This window comes from Phyllobates terribilis, unplaced genomic scaffold (assembly GCF_046119375.1).
Source record: "Phyllobates terribilis strain yellow unplaced genomic scaffold, ASM4611937v1 Scaffold_1__5_contigs__length_1240528914, whole genome shotgun sequence".
NCBI lineage: Eukaryota > Metazoa > Chordata > Amphibia > Anura > Dendrobatidae > Phyllobates > Phyllobates terribilis.
Genome location: NW_027362761.1, coordinates 600,016,041 through 600,031,207, shown reverse-complemented (window position 1 = coordinate 600,031,207; position 15,167 = coordinate 600,016,041). Strand labels below are relative to the sequence as shown.

Here is a 15,167-nt window from a genome sequence, read left to right as displayed (position 1 = left end):
AGTGATGTACTGCAGAATGGGGCTGTATATAAAGGAATGAGATGAGTGATGTACTGCAGAATGGGGCTATACATAAAGGAATGAGATGAGTGATGTACTGCAGGATGGGGCTGTATATAAAGGAATGAGGAGTGATGTACAGCAGGATGGGGCTCTATATAGAGGGGCTGAGGAGCGATATACTGCATAATGGGGCTGTATATACAGGGGCTGAGAGGAGTGATGTATTGCAGAATGGGGCTGTATATAAAGGAATGGGATGAGCTATGTACTACAGTCCGCACCATGGACACACAGTACATGAGACCCAAGGATGGGCCGCACCATGGACACACAGTACATGAGACCCAAGGATAGGCTGCACCTCAGACACACAGTACATGAGACCCAAGGATGGGCCGCACCATGGACACACAGTACATGAGAGCCAAGGATGGGCCGCACCATGGACACACAGTACATGAGACCCAAGGATGGGCCGCACCTCAGATACACAGTACATGAGACCCAAGGATGGGCCGCACCATGGACACACACTACATGAGACCCAAGGATGGGCCGCACCATGGACACACAGTACGTGAGACCCAAGGATGGGCCGCACCATGGACACACAGTACATGAGACCCAAGGATGGGCCGCACCTCAGACACACAGTACACGAGACCCAAGGATGGGCCGCACCATGGACACACAGTACATGAGACCCAAGGATGGGCCGCACCATGGACACACAGTACATGAGACCCAAGGATGGGCCGCACCATGGACACACAGTACATGAGACCCAAGGATGGGCCGCACCATGGACACACAGTACATGAAACCCAAGGATGGGCCTCACCTCAGACACACAGTACATGAGACCCAAGGATGAGCCGCACCATGGACACATAGTACATGAGACCCAAGGATGGGCCGCACCATGGACACACAGTACATGAGACCAAAGGATGGGCCGCACCATGGACACACAGTACATGAGACCAAAGGATGGGCCGCACCTCAGACACACAGTACATGAGACCCAAGGATGGGCCGCACCATGGACACACAGTACATGAGACCCAAGGATAGGCTGCACCTCAGACACACAGTACATGAGACCCAAGGATGGGCCGCACCATGGACACACAGTACATGAGACCAAAGGATGGGCCGCACCTCAGACACACAGTACATGAGACCCAAGGATGGGCCGCACCATGGACACACAGTACATGAGACCCAAGGATGGGCCGCACCATGGACACACAGTACATGAGACCCAAGGATGGTCCGCACCATGGACACACAGTACATGAGACCCAAGGATGGGCCGCACCTCAGACACACAGTACATGAGACCCAAGTCTAAGGATGAGCTGTGCCACTCATGGGCCAGGCTGTGTGCTCGTCCCTCAAGCTATAAATTGCCGGCCAGCCCATGGTGATTGTTCACGGTGATCTAATATAAGGCTACTGCAGGGTTACAAAGCTCGTAAAGTGAACCTGTCATCTCACAGTAACCTGTAGAAAAGCGCGGGCTTGTGGCCCTCACCCCCACAATAAAAAGAAAAAAATCCTTTCCCTCCTTTCTCAGCAAGCATTACTCCTTCCATTGCCCAATGTCTCAACAGTCCACCGTTCTATTAAAAATATACACCCCCACTTCCTGTAGAGACACAGACCCGCCCCCGCTTCCTGTAAAGACACAGACCAGCCCCCCCATTCCTGTAAAGACACAGACCCACCCCCGCTTCCTGTAGAGACACAGACCCACCCCCACTTCCTGTAAAGACACAGACCCACCCCCGCTTCCTGTAAAGACACAGACCCGCCCCCGCTTCCTGTAAAGACACAGACCCACCCCCGCTTCCTGTAAAGACACAGACCAGCCCCCCTATTCCTGTAAAGACACAGACCTGCCCCCGCTCCCTGTAGAGACACAGACGAGCCCCCGCTTCCTGTAGACACATAGACCCGCCCACCGCTTCCTGTAGAGACACAGACCCGCCTCCGCTTCCTGTAGAGACACAGACCCGCCCCCGCTTCCTGTAAAGACACAGACCCGCCCTGCACCTACTTCCTGTAGAGAGACACAGGCCCGTCCCCACTTCCTGAAGAGAGATACAGCGCTGCCCCTACTTCCTGTAGAGAGACACGGCGCCGCCCCCACTTCCTGCAGAAAGACACAGAGCCGCGCCCACTTTCCACAGAGAGACATGGAACCCCCTCATTTCTTGTAGAGACAAGGACCAGCCCCCTACTTCCTGTAGAGAGACACAAAGCCACCCCCACTTCCTGCAGAGAGACACAGACCCGCCCCCACTTCCTGCAGAGAGACACAGACCCGCCCCCACTTCCTGCAGAGACAGGAACCGGCCGGTACTTCCTGTAGAGAGACACGGACCGGACCGTACTTCCTGTAAAGAGACACAGACCGGCCCCTACTTCCTTTAGAGAGACACAGCACTTCCTCTGCTTCCTGTAATACTTCCCGATGTCTCTTCTGCTAGAAATGGATTACACCCGACAACAGGCAAGTTACACACAAGTCAATATACACAGAAGGGCCTTCATGTTTTAAATAATCGTGGCAAAGCGCCAGTTTAAAGAATACATGGCTAATAATTACCACAAGCCTACTCAACATTAAATATAATAATAGGAGAAACAGAGTACGTATAGGCGTAAAAACAGTATAACTTTATTAAATGTCAAATATAAAAGCGGCCACTAAAGGTGGCGGCATAAAATAGACAATAGATTACAAAATGCAGCACATAGTAATGTGTATACAGGGTATATATACTTAGGGAAAAGCTTCCTCGAGGAGGAGGAGGAAGGAAGAGGCAAGCACAAAAAGACATAGTACACATCATACAAATGCCCAACTCCATACAAGTGTACAGATGAATATACAATGTCAATATAAGTACCAATATCGCTTACCAGACACAATTATAAATAGAGGTAAGAGACAGGCCAAGGACCAGGAGAAACAAAAGTATACCAGGTGGCCCCAATAGCGCCTCGACGCGCGTTTCGCCCCTTAAATAGAGGGCTTTCTATGCCTCTTGAGAAAGCCCTCTATTTAAGGGGCGAAACGCACGTCGAGGCGCTATTGGGGCCACCTGGTATACTTTTGTTTCTCCTGGTCCTTGGCCTGTCTCTTACCTCTATTTATAATTGTGTCTGGTAAGCGATATTGGTACTTATATTGACATTGTATATTCATCTGTACACTTGTATGGAGTTGGGCATTTGTATGATGTGTACTATATCTTTTTGTGCTTGCCTCTTCCTTCCTCCTCCTCCTTGAGGAAGCTTTTCCCTAAGTATATATACCCTGTATACACATTACTATGTGCTGCATTTTGTAATCTATTGTCTATTTTATGCCGCCACCTTTAGTGGCCGCTTTTATATTTGACATTTAATAAAGTTATACTGTTTTTACGCCTATACGTACTCTGTTTCTCCTATTATTAAAGTTACACACAAGGCAGACACCCAGCCAATGGCACTTTGGAGCTGTGAATGTCATGTTGGATTTCTGGGAATCCTGATCCTCGGTGGTCACTAATAATAATGTCAGAGCCTCTCTGTGCTGGACAGTGAGAAGCCCACCCTGCAGCCTCCCTATAGATCCTGATGGTGGCCGGTGGTCACTAATAATAATGTCGAGACCTCTCCGTGCTGGACAGTGAGAAGCCCTCCCGGCAGCCTCCCTATAGATCCTGATGGTGGCCGGTGGTCACTAATAATAATGTCGAGACCTCTCCGTGCTGGACAGTGAGAAGCCCTCCCGGCAGCCTCCCTATAGATCCTGATGGTGGCCGGTGGTCACTAATAATAATGTCGAGACCTCTCTGTGCTGGACAGTGAGAAGCCCTCCCGACAGCCTCCCTATAGATCCTGATGGTGGCCGGTGGTCACTAATAATAATGTCAGAGCCTCTCCGTGCTGGATAGTGAGAAGCCCTCCCGGCAGCCTCCCTATAGATCCTGATGGTGGCCGGTGGTCACTAATAATAATGTCGAGACCTCTCTGTGCTGGACAGTGAGAAGCCCTCCCGACAGCCTCCCTATAGATCCTGATGGTGGCCGGTGGTCACTAATAATAATGTCAGAGCCTCTCCGTGCTGGATAGTGAGAAGCCCTCCCGGCAGCCTCCCTATAGATCCTGATGGTGGCCGGTGGTCACTAATAATAATGTCGAGACCTCTCCGTGCTGGACAGTGAGAAGCCCTCCCGGCAGCCTCCCTATAGATCCTGATGGTGGCCGGTGGTCACTAATAATAATGTCAGAGCCTCTCCGTGCTGGACAGTGAGAAGCCCTCCCGGCAGCCTCCCTATAGATCCTGATGGTGGCCGGTGTTTGGGGACACTTTGTCGGACATGTGTGATGTGCAGGTTTCCTGGGTTTCCTTCTGCCTCATTGTGTACGGGATAACCTGCTGCACCGGGATGATTCACTGATCCAATTAGCGGTGCCCTCCTGACGGGTGCTGTATGGCACGGGCACAATTACCCAGATAACGGCCCGCTGTGCGCACAATACACAATATTATTACACTATAAATTATCGCTCTGCAGAATTGTGCACGCCATGACAATAGGACCCGAGCTCAGCCATCTCCAGAAGCGGGCGCCACATCCTGAGACACTGGCACAATGGGAACAACGTGCATTCGCTCTGCACAAAGGCTCCGTGCCTCGCCGGCCGATAAATACATTTTTTCTCTGATTTTGAAGACGCTGCTCTTTGCATTGATGCCACAAATAGACGCCATTCATCAAACAGGTGCCGTATTAATGCCTCGATCGCTGGCAGTGCAGCGGACACGGCGTCGCCACATCTGCGCACATTGCACGTTTATTAAAGGGACACATAAGGCAGGGGGTTATGGGTAATGGGTCCTGTATTCTGCCCCATTCAGTGATGGCCGCACGTGGAGCTGTCCGTGGTGATGACGGCAGCAGATGGGATGTGGACCCCGGTGATGTACAGGGCCGCCAAGGTAATGGCCTCTGTGAGAGGGAATATCTCGGCCGCATAGAGCGGGGTCCTCTCTAGATATATGCACCAGTCACAGACACATTGGCCGTGCGGTGGGGGAAGGGAAGGTGGCACTGGGTGACCATATGGCAATTACTAGCCAGCTTTCCGCACAATCACGGGCTCCGCAAGCCCAGGTGGGAGATTTCACTTCTGTTATGTGTCTGCTGCCAAACGCCATCCTGCAGGATTCCCCCTCGCCTCTGGGGCCGCCATTAACGTAGAGAAGCAGGCTGGGCGAGAGCGCTGATCTGCGGATATGATGAATGCGAGGCGTGCGGCTCCTGGGAGAGATGCCATTTCCCAGGAATTAGTCGATAGATGGAATGTCCAGCAGGGAAATAATGGCAGCACGGACTGGGGGGACGGGAGTAATCCCCCCGAAAATAGTAACACCGCTCCACCCTCACACAACGGGTCAATGTGGAGACGACGAGCAACACTCCCAACATCCCTTCCGCTCTGCTCCAGTCATCTGTATACCCAGCCTAGCCGCCAAGGTCTGTGCTGGTGCTCATGTATATCGCCATCGTAGTCAGCAGCGCTGTACAGTGACTTTGTTACACACCTGACCCGGGTCCAGGCTCTGCTCCCTTCACCCCAGTGCGCTAAACTCTATGGGGCTCCAGGTCAGGCCTTGCAGGTGGTCCAGCGCACTCCCATGTGATTGTCTACCTAGACCTATATAAGGCCCAGCAACACACACCTGGGTCTCTGGAGTCCTGTGTGCCTGCAGCTTCCACATCAGGACCTCTGCTACCTGTGGGGGATCTCCCGGACATCTCATGTCTGCCTGCAGTTTCCAGTATCTCTGCTACCTGTCTGTGGTCTCCCAAACATTTCCAGACCACCTGCGGCTTCCAGTATCTCTGCTACTTGTTTGCAGTTTGTAGGACCTCCACTACCTGTCTGCAGTCTCCAGAGGTCTTCTGTTTGCCTGTGATTTCCAGCATCTTTGCTACCTCTCAGCAGTCTCCTGGACATCTCCGATACGCCTGCAGCTTCCAGTAACACTGCTACCTGTAGCCCCTCCGGGCACAGGTCTGCCCTCTGTAGCCCCTCCGGGCACAGGTCTGCCCTCTGTAGCCCCTCCGGGCACAGGTCTGCCCTCTGTAGCCCCTTCTGACTCACAGCTCTTTATTGTCATTAGTTCTGGGGCTTTTGATGCCGTTCAGATCTTCAGACTATTGAGGACGTCTGTGAGGATTTTGCTCGCTCCCGGGCGATGTGACGTCTGCTGCGCTGTGGCATTGTCCTGGGCACGGCGGTGGATCTTTTATCAGATTGTCCTGATCATAATATTCGGCCGTTTAATGGGCGTACTGCCCGCAATACAGCATCTCTGCATCTCTCCTTATGGATTAGCCTGGTGCCCGGTTGTTACGGGGACATCATGATGTGTAAAATAATGAGCAATAGCCCCAAAATAGAAAGATGGTGCCAGTCTCTGCGCACACAATGCACCGGACGGTGCCAGTCTCTCTGCACACAATGCCCAGGAAGGTGCCAGTCTCTGCACGCACAATGCCCCGGACGGTGCCAGTCTCTGCACGCACAATGCCCCGGACGGTGCCAATCTCTGCACGCACAATGCCCCGGACGGTGCCAGTCTCTCTGCACACAATGCCCAGGAAGGTGCCAGTCTCTGCGCGCACAATGCCCCGGACGGTGCCAGTCTCTGCGCGCACAATGCCCCGGACGGTGCCAGTCTCTCTGCACACAATGCCCAGGAAGGTGCCAGTCTCTGCACGCACAATGCCCCGGATGCTGCCAGTCTCTGCACGCACAATGCCCCGGATGCTGCCAGTCTCTGCACGCACAATGCCCCGGACGGTGCCAGTCTCTGCACGCACAATGCCCCGGACGGTGCCAGTCTCTGCGCGCACAATGCCCCGGACGGTGCCAGTCTCTGCACGCACAATGCCCCGGACGGTGCCAGTCTCTGGGCGCACAATGCCCCGGACGGTACCAGTCTCTCTGCGCACAATGCCCCGGACGGTGCCAGTCTCTGGGCGCAAAATGCCCAGGAAGGTGCCAGTCTCTGCGCGCACAATGCCCAGGAAGGTGCCAGTCTCTGCGCGCACAATGACCCGGACGGTGCCAGTCTCTGCACGCACAATGCCCCGGACGGTGCCAGTCTCTGGGCGCACAATGCCCCGGACGGTGCCAGTCTCTCTGCGCACAATGCCCCGGACGGTGCCAGTCTCTCTGCGCACAATGCCCCGGACGGTGCCAGTCTCTGCGCGCACAATGCCCCGGACGGTGCCAGTCTCTGCGCGCACAATGCCCCGGACGGTGCCAGTCTCTGTGTGCACAATGCCCCGGAAGGTGCCAGTCTCTGCGCGCACAATGCCCCGGAAGGTGCCAGTCTCTGGGCGCACAACGCCCCGGACGGTGCCAGTCTCTGGGCGCACAATGCCCCGGATGGTGCCAGTCTCTGGGCGCACAATGCCCCGGACGGTGCCAGTCTCTGCCCCGGACGGTGCCAGTCTCTGCGCATCACAATGCCCCGGACGGTGCCAGTCTCTGTGCCCCGGGCAATGTCTTTGACTTTTGCTCTCGGATTATTGTGTCTTGTAATCTCATTACTGTCAGGTTATTAAGGGTCACAGCTCCGCACAGAGCAGATTACACAGGTGGAGCGGGATGAGGTGCCACAGGAGTGCCCGTGGATAGGTCCAGACTGACAGTTGCCTGCACTGACACACTGTAACGCTCAGGGCAGCTCTGTGCTGCTGTGATCAGCTGGCAGAGGACGGTCACACTGGATACAATGTAACGAGCGCGGCGAGTGTTCCTGTGAGATTACAGCCGTCCTGAGCGGCTTATTAGAGGCGTGTGGCGAGTGTTCTCCCCGATAGCGCCATCTCGCCGCCCCGCGGCGCTCTCCGCAGGATGGGGGGAGTGTTACATGAAGAGCGCACTCCACACAACAAAGAGACCAGCAGGAAAAGGTTAATGGAGGCGCTAAACAATCACAGAAACTAATTACCCCCTCCATGGCCGTCACCGTTCTCACCAATCCCCTATTAGCGGACATTAACCCCTGTGCCGCCATGTTCCGTCAGGCTGGTAATAACGGCGGACACACAGTTTTTCTGGAAAGGACGAGTAGACGATGGAAATATGAGCGGGGTCACTGGGGGTCTCTGGCGATTACTGGGGGAGCTAACTGGGCAACAAATGTGATATGGGCTCCAGGACTGAGGGGGTCTCCGACCGACTCACTACATACAGCTCACAGCCTTATAGAGAAGAGGTGTCGTTACAATGTGCGAGTGTCAGTATGGAGTCAGTCATCACCTGCTGCAGAGAGACAGCACGGGGGTCCCAGAGCCACAGTCTAACGTTCAGGGCCCCCTCATGGTGACGAGTCCCGGTAACCCTCCATGGAGATCATCCAGCCCCCAAAATACAATATACCCCCATCTATATTTACCCCCTGCATTTGGACCCCGAGTGTACAGACCCCACACCAGACCTCCTATATGCAAACCCCAGACCAGACCCCCTATATACAGACCCCAGACCAGACCCCCTATATACAGACCCCAGACCAGACGCCCTATATACAGACCCCAGACCAGACCCCCTATATACAGACCCCAGACCAGACCTCCTATATGCAAACCCCAGACCAGACCCCCTATATACAGACCCCAGACCAGACCCCCTATATACAGACCCCAGACCAGACGCCCTATATACAGACCACCTATATACAGACACCAGACCCCCTATATACAGACCCCAGACCAGACCCCCCTATATACAGACCCCAGACCAGACCCCCCTATATACAGACCTCAGACCAGACCCCCTATATGCAGACCCCAGACCAGACCAGACCCCCTATACAGACCCCCTATATGCAGACCCCAGACCAGACCCCCTATATACAGACCCCAGACCAGACCCCCTATATACAGACCCCAGACCAGATCCCCTATATACAGACCTCAGACCAGACCCCCTATATACAGACCACAGACCAGACCCCCTATATACAGACCCCAGACCAGACCCCCCTATATACAGACCCCAGACCAGACCCCCCTATATACAGACCCCAGACCAGACCCCCTATATGCAGACCCCAGACCAGACCAGACCCCCTATACAGACCCCCTATATGCAGACCCCAGACCAGACCCCCTATATACAGACCCCAGACCAGACCCCCTATATACAGACCACAGACCAGATCCCCTATATACAGACCTCAGACCAGACCCCCTATATACAGACCCCAGACCAGACCCCCCTATATACAGACCCCAGACCAGACCCCCCTATATACAGACCCCAGACCAGACCCCCCTATATACAGACCCCAGACCAGACCCCCCTATATACAGACCCCAGACCAGACCCCCTATATGCAGACCCCAGACCAGACCAGACCCCCTATACAGACCCCCTATATGCAAACCCCAGAGCAGACCCCCTATATACAGACCCCAGACCAGACCCCCTATATACAGACCACAGACCAGACCCCCTATATACAGACCTCAGACCAGACCCCCTATATACAGACCAGACCCCCTATATACAGACCTCAGACCAGACCCCCTATATACAGACCACAGACCAGACCCCCTAAATGCAAACCCCAGACCAGACCCCCTATATACAGACCCCAGACCAGACCCCCTAAATACAGACCTCCTATATGCAGACACCAGACGCCCTATATACAGACCCCAGACCAGACCCCCTATATAGACACCAGACCCCCTATATGCAGACCCCAGACCAGACCCCCTATATGCAGACCCCAGACCAAACCCCCTATATACAGACCTCAGACCAGACCCCCTATATACAGACCCCCTATACAGACCCCAGAGCAGACCCCCTATATGCAAACTCCAGAGCAGACCCCAGACCAGATCCCCTATATACAGACCCCAGACCAGACTCCCCTGTGTACAGACCCCAGACCAGACCCCCTATATACAGACCCCAGACCAGACCCCCTATACAGACCCCAGACCAGACCCCCTATATACAGACCCCAGACTAGACCCCCTATATACCCCCTATATACAGACCTCAGACCAGACCCCCTATATACAGACCCCAGACCAGACCCCCCATATACAGACCCCAGACCAGACCCCCCTGTGTGCAGACCCCAGACCAGACCCCTTGTATACAGACCCCAGACCAGACTCCCTATATACAGACCCCCTATTTACAGACCCCAGACCAGACTGCCCTATATACAGACCCCAGACCAGACTCCCCTATATACAGACCCCAGACTAGACCCCCTATTACAGACCCCAGACCAGAGCCCCTATTACAGACCCCAGACCAGACCCCCTACATACAGACCGCAGACCAGACCCCCTATATACAGACCCCAGACCAGACCCCCTATATACAGACCCCAGACCAGACCCCCCTGTGTACAGACCCCAGACCAGACTCCCCTGTGTACAGACCCCAGACCATACTCCCCTGTGTACAGACCCCAGACCAGACCACTTGTATACAGACCCCAGACCAGACTCCCTATATACAGACCCCTATACAGACCCCAGACCAGACACCCTATATGCAAACCCCAGACCAGACCCCCTATATGCAAACCCCAGAGCAGACCCCCTATATAGAGACCCCAGACCAGACCCCCTATATACAGACCCCACACCAGACCCCCTATATACAGACCCCAGACCAGACCCCCTATATACAGACTCGAGACCAGACCCCCTATATACAGACCCCAGACCAGACCCTCCTGTACAGACCCCAGACCAGACCCCCTATATACAGACCCCACACCAGACCCCCTATATACAGACCCCACACCAGACCCCCTATATACAGACCCCAGACCAGACTCCCTATATACAGACCCCAGACCAGACCTCCATATACAGACCCCAGACCAGACCACTTGTATACAGACCCCAGACCAGACCTCCATATACAGACCCCAGACCAGACCACTTGTATACAGACCCCAGACCAGACTCCCTATATACAGACCCCAGACCAGACTCCCTATATACAGACCCCCTATTTACAGACCCCAGACCAGACCCCCTATATACAGACCCCAGACCAGACCCCCTATTACAGACCCCCTATATACAGACCCCAGACCAGACCCCCTATATACAGACCCAAGACCAGACCCCCCTGTGTACAGACCCCAGACCAGACCCCCCTGTGTACAGACCCCAGACCAGACTCCCCTGTGTACAGACCCCAGACCAGACTCCCCTGTGTACAGACCCCAGACCAGACTCCCCTGTGTACAGACCCCAGACCAGACCCTTTGTATACAGTCCCCAGACCAGACTCCCTATATACAGACCCCAGACCAGACTCCCTATTACAGGCCCCAGACCAGACCCCTTATTACAGGCCCCAGACCAGACCCTCTATATACAGACTGCAGGTCAGACCTCCATATACAGACCCCCAGTGTAAAGACCCCAGCTGTGTTGTACAGTTACTTCTGGGCTGCACACCATGATCCTGGGGTCCGGGCGCTGTCTGCGGCGGTGCTGACAGTGGAGATCTGCAGCTTCTCCCCGGAGCCTCCGGGATATCCCCACATAACGGTAAGGTGCAGACAAGTCCGGACCAGCGACGTTCATTATGTGTCACAAGTCACATCACAAGCTGCAGTCACAACACACCTAGCACAACCTGACACAGAGCAAGCCGCAAGATATGGAGAGCCGCAGGTTGTAGGAACATGTCAGGTCCTGTCAGCTTACAGGGAACCGCAGCTCTGGATGTGACTGGAGGATAAGATATGATGTAAAAGCAGAATAGTGACTGCAGCTCTGGAGGTGACTGGAGGATAAAACATGATGTAACAGCAAAATAGTGACTGCAGCTCTGGAGGTGACTAGAGGATAAGACATGATGTAACAGCAGAATAGTGACTGCAGTTCTAGAGGTGACTGGAGGATAAGACAAGATGTAACAGCAGAATAGTGACAGCAGCTCTGGAGGTGACTGGAGGATAAGACATGATGTAACAGCAGAATAGTGACAGCAGCTCTGGAGGTGACTGGAGGATAAGACATGATGTAACAGCAGAATAGTGACTGCAGCTCGGGAGGTGACTGGAGGATAAGACATGATGTAACAGCAGAATAGTGACAGCAGCTCTGGAGGTGACTGGAGGATAAGACATGATGTAACAGCAGAATAGTGACCGCAGCTCTGGAGGTGACTGGAGGATAAGACATAATGTAATAGCAGAATAGTGACCACAGCTCTGGAGGTGACTGGAGGATAAAACATGATGTAACAGCAGAATAGAGACCGCAGCTCTGGAGGTGATTGGAGGAAAAGACACGATGTAACAGCAGAATAGTGACCGCAGCTCTGGAGGTGACTGGAGGAAAAGACACGATGTAACAGCAAAATAGTGACCGCAGCTCTGGAGGTGACTGAAGGAGAAGACACGATGTAACAGCAAAATAGTGACCGCAGCTCTGGAGGTGACTAAAGGATAAGACATGATGTAACAGCAGAATAGAGACTGCAGCTCTGGAGGTGACTGGAGGATAAGACATGATGTAACAGCAGAATAGAGACTGCAGCTCTGGAGGTGACTGGAGGATAAGACATGATGTAACAGCAGAATAGAGACTGCAGCTCTGGAGGTGACTGGAGGATAAGACACGATGTAACAGCAGAATAGAGACTGCAGCTCTGGAGGTGACTGGAGGATAAGACACGATGTAACAGCAGAATAGAGACTGCAGCTCTGGAGGTGACTGGAGGATAAGACACGATGTAACAGCAGAATAGAGACTGCAGCTCTGGAGGTGACTGGAGGATAAGACACGATGTAACAGCAGAATAGTGAGCGCAGCTCTGGAGGTGACTGGAGGATAAGACATGATGTAACAGCAGAATAGAGACTGCAGCTCTGGAGGTGACTGGAGGATAAGACACGATGTAACAGCAGAATAGTGAGAGCAGCTCTGGAGGTGACTGGAGACATGATGTAACAGCAGAATAGTGAGCGCAGCTCTGGAGGTGACTGGAGGATCAGATATCTGCAGCCTCCTCGCTCCCTCCATCGCGGCGGGCAGCTCTCGCTCTGTAACGCTCCGCACACATCACGTCTGCCGGCTCCGTGTGTAATTGCTCCAGGAAAATGATTCAGCAATCAGCGTTGTATAAAGTGTGAGGACGGCGGTGGCGGCAGCGCGAGATTAATCCGCTCGTTACCTGCGAGGACGCGGCCTCCAATAATAAACCTATTACAGTCAATTACCCCGACGTGACTGAACACGGCGAGCCGCACTCATCCCCATTAATCATCAGAGACCCGAGCCTCACCCCCGACGTCACCGCACCCGCGCCGAATAACAGGAGGCCATGACATCATCAGAGCAGGCGGAATGTAAAGCAGCGGCGTGACATCAGAGCACAGCGACAGAGAACGGCTACAGAAAGGAGCAGGAAATGTACGAGGGCCGAGAGCGCAGAGCGGCAGAGGTCCTACATCGCAGAGCGGCAGAGGTCCTACATCGCAGAGCGGCAGAGGTCCTACATCGCAGAGCGGCAGAGGTCCTACTTCGCAGAGCGGCAGAGGTCCTACATCGCAGAGCGGCAGAGGTCCTACATCGCAGAGAGGCAGAGGTCCTAGATCGCAGAGAGGCAGAGGTCCTAGATCGCAGAGAGGCAGAGGTCCTAGATCGCAGAGCGGCAGAGGTCCTAGATCGCAGAGCGGCAGAGGTCCTAGATCGCAGAGCGGCAGAGGTCCTAGATCGCAGAGTGGCAGAGGTCCTAGATCGCAGAGCGGCAGAGGTCCTACATCGCAGAGCGGCTGAGGTCCTACATCGCAGAGGTCCTACATCGCAGAGCGGCAGAGGTCCTAGATCGCAGAGCGGCTAAGGTCCTACATGGCAGAGCGGCAGAGGTCCTACATGGCAGAGCGGCAGAGGTCCTACATGGCAGAACGGCAGAGGTCCTACATGGCAGAGCGGCAGAGGTCCTACATGGCAGAGAGGCAGAGGTCCCTAGATCACAGAGCGGTAGAGATCCTACATGGCAGAGCGTCAGAGGTCCTACATGGCAGAGCGGCAGAGGTCCTACATGGCAGAGCGGCAGAGGTCCTACATGGCAGAGCGGCAGAGGTCCTAGATCGCAGAGCAGCAGAGATCCTACATGGCAGAGCGGTAGAGATCCTACATCGCAGAGCGGCAGAGGTCCTACATCGCAGAGCGGCAGAGGTCCTACATCGCAGAGCGGCAGAGGTCCTACATCGCAGAGCGGCAGAGGTCCTACATCTCAGAGCGGCAGAGGTCCTACATCGCAGAGGTCCTACATCGCAGAGGTCCTACATCGCAGAGCGGCAGAGGTCCTACATGGCAGAGCGGCAGAGGTCCTACATGGCAGAGCGGCAGAGGTCCTACATGGCAGAACGGCAGAGGTCCTACATGGCAGAGCGGCAGAGGTCCTAGATCGCAGAGCGGCAGAGGTCCTAGATCGCAGAGCGGCTGAGGTCCTAGATCGCAGAGGTCCTACATCGCAGAGCGGCAGAGGTCCTACATCGCAGAGCGGCAGAGGTCCTACATCGCAGAGCGGCAGAGGTCCTACATCGCAGAGCGGCAGAGGTCCTACATCGCAGAGCAGCAGAGGTCCTACATCGCAGAGCGGCAGAGGTCCTACATCGCAGAGCGGCAGAGGTCCTACATCGCAGAGCGGCTGAGGTCCTACATCGCAGAGGTCCTACATCGCAGAGGTCCTACATCATAGAACGGCAGAGGTCCTACATCACAAAGCGGCAGAGGTCCTACATCGCAGAGCGGCAGAGGTCCTACATGGCAGAGCGGCAGAGGTCCTACATGGCAGAGCGGCAGAGGTCCTACATGGCAGAGCGGCAGAGGTCCTACATGGCAGAGCGGCAGAGGTCCTACATGGCAGAACGGCAGAGGTCCTACATGGCAGAGCGGCAGAGGTCCTACATGGCAGAGCGGCAGAGGTCCTACATCGCAGAGCGGCAGAGGTCCTACATCGCAGAGCGGCAGAGGTCCTACATCGCAGAGCGGCAGAGGTCCTACATCGCAGAGCGGCTGAGGTCCTACATCGCAGAGCGGCAGAGGTCCTACATCGCAGAGCGGCTGAGGTCC

The 15,167-nt window shown here is 54.7% G+C and overlaps 1 protein-coding gene across 1 annotated transcript in view; it reads right to left on the bottom strand.

Moving 5' to 3' along the window:
- DNAI1 (dynein axonemal intermediate chain 1) overlaps positions 1-15,167 on the bottom strand; it is a 227,364-nt gene that overhangs the window by 20,946 nt on the left and 191,251 nt on the right. The gene's annotated exons all lie outside the window — the stretch shown is intronic.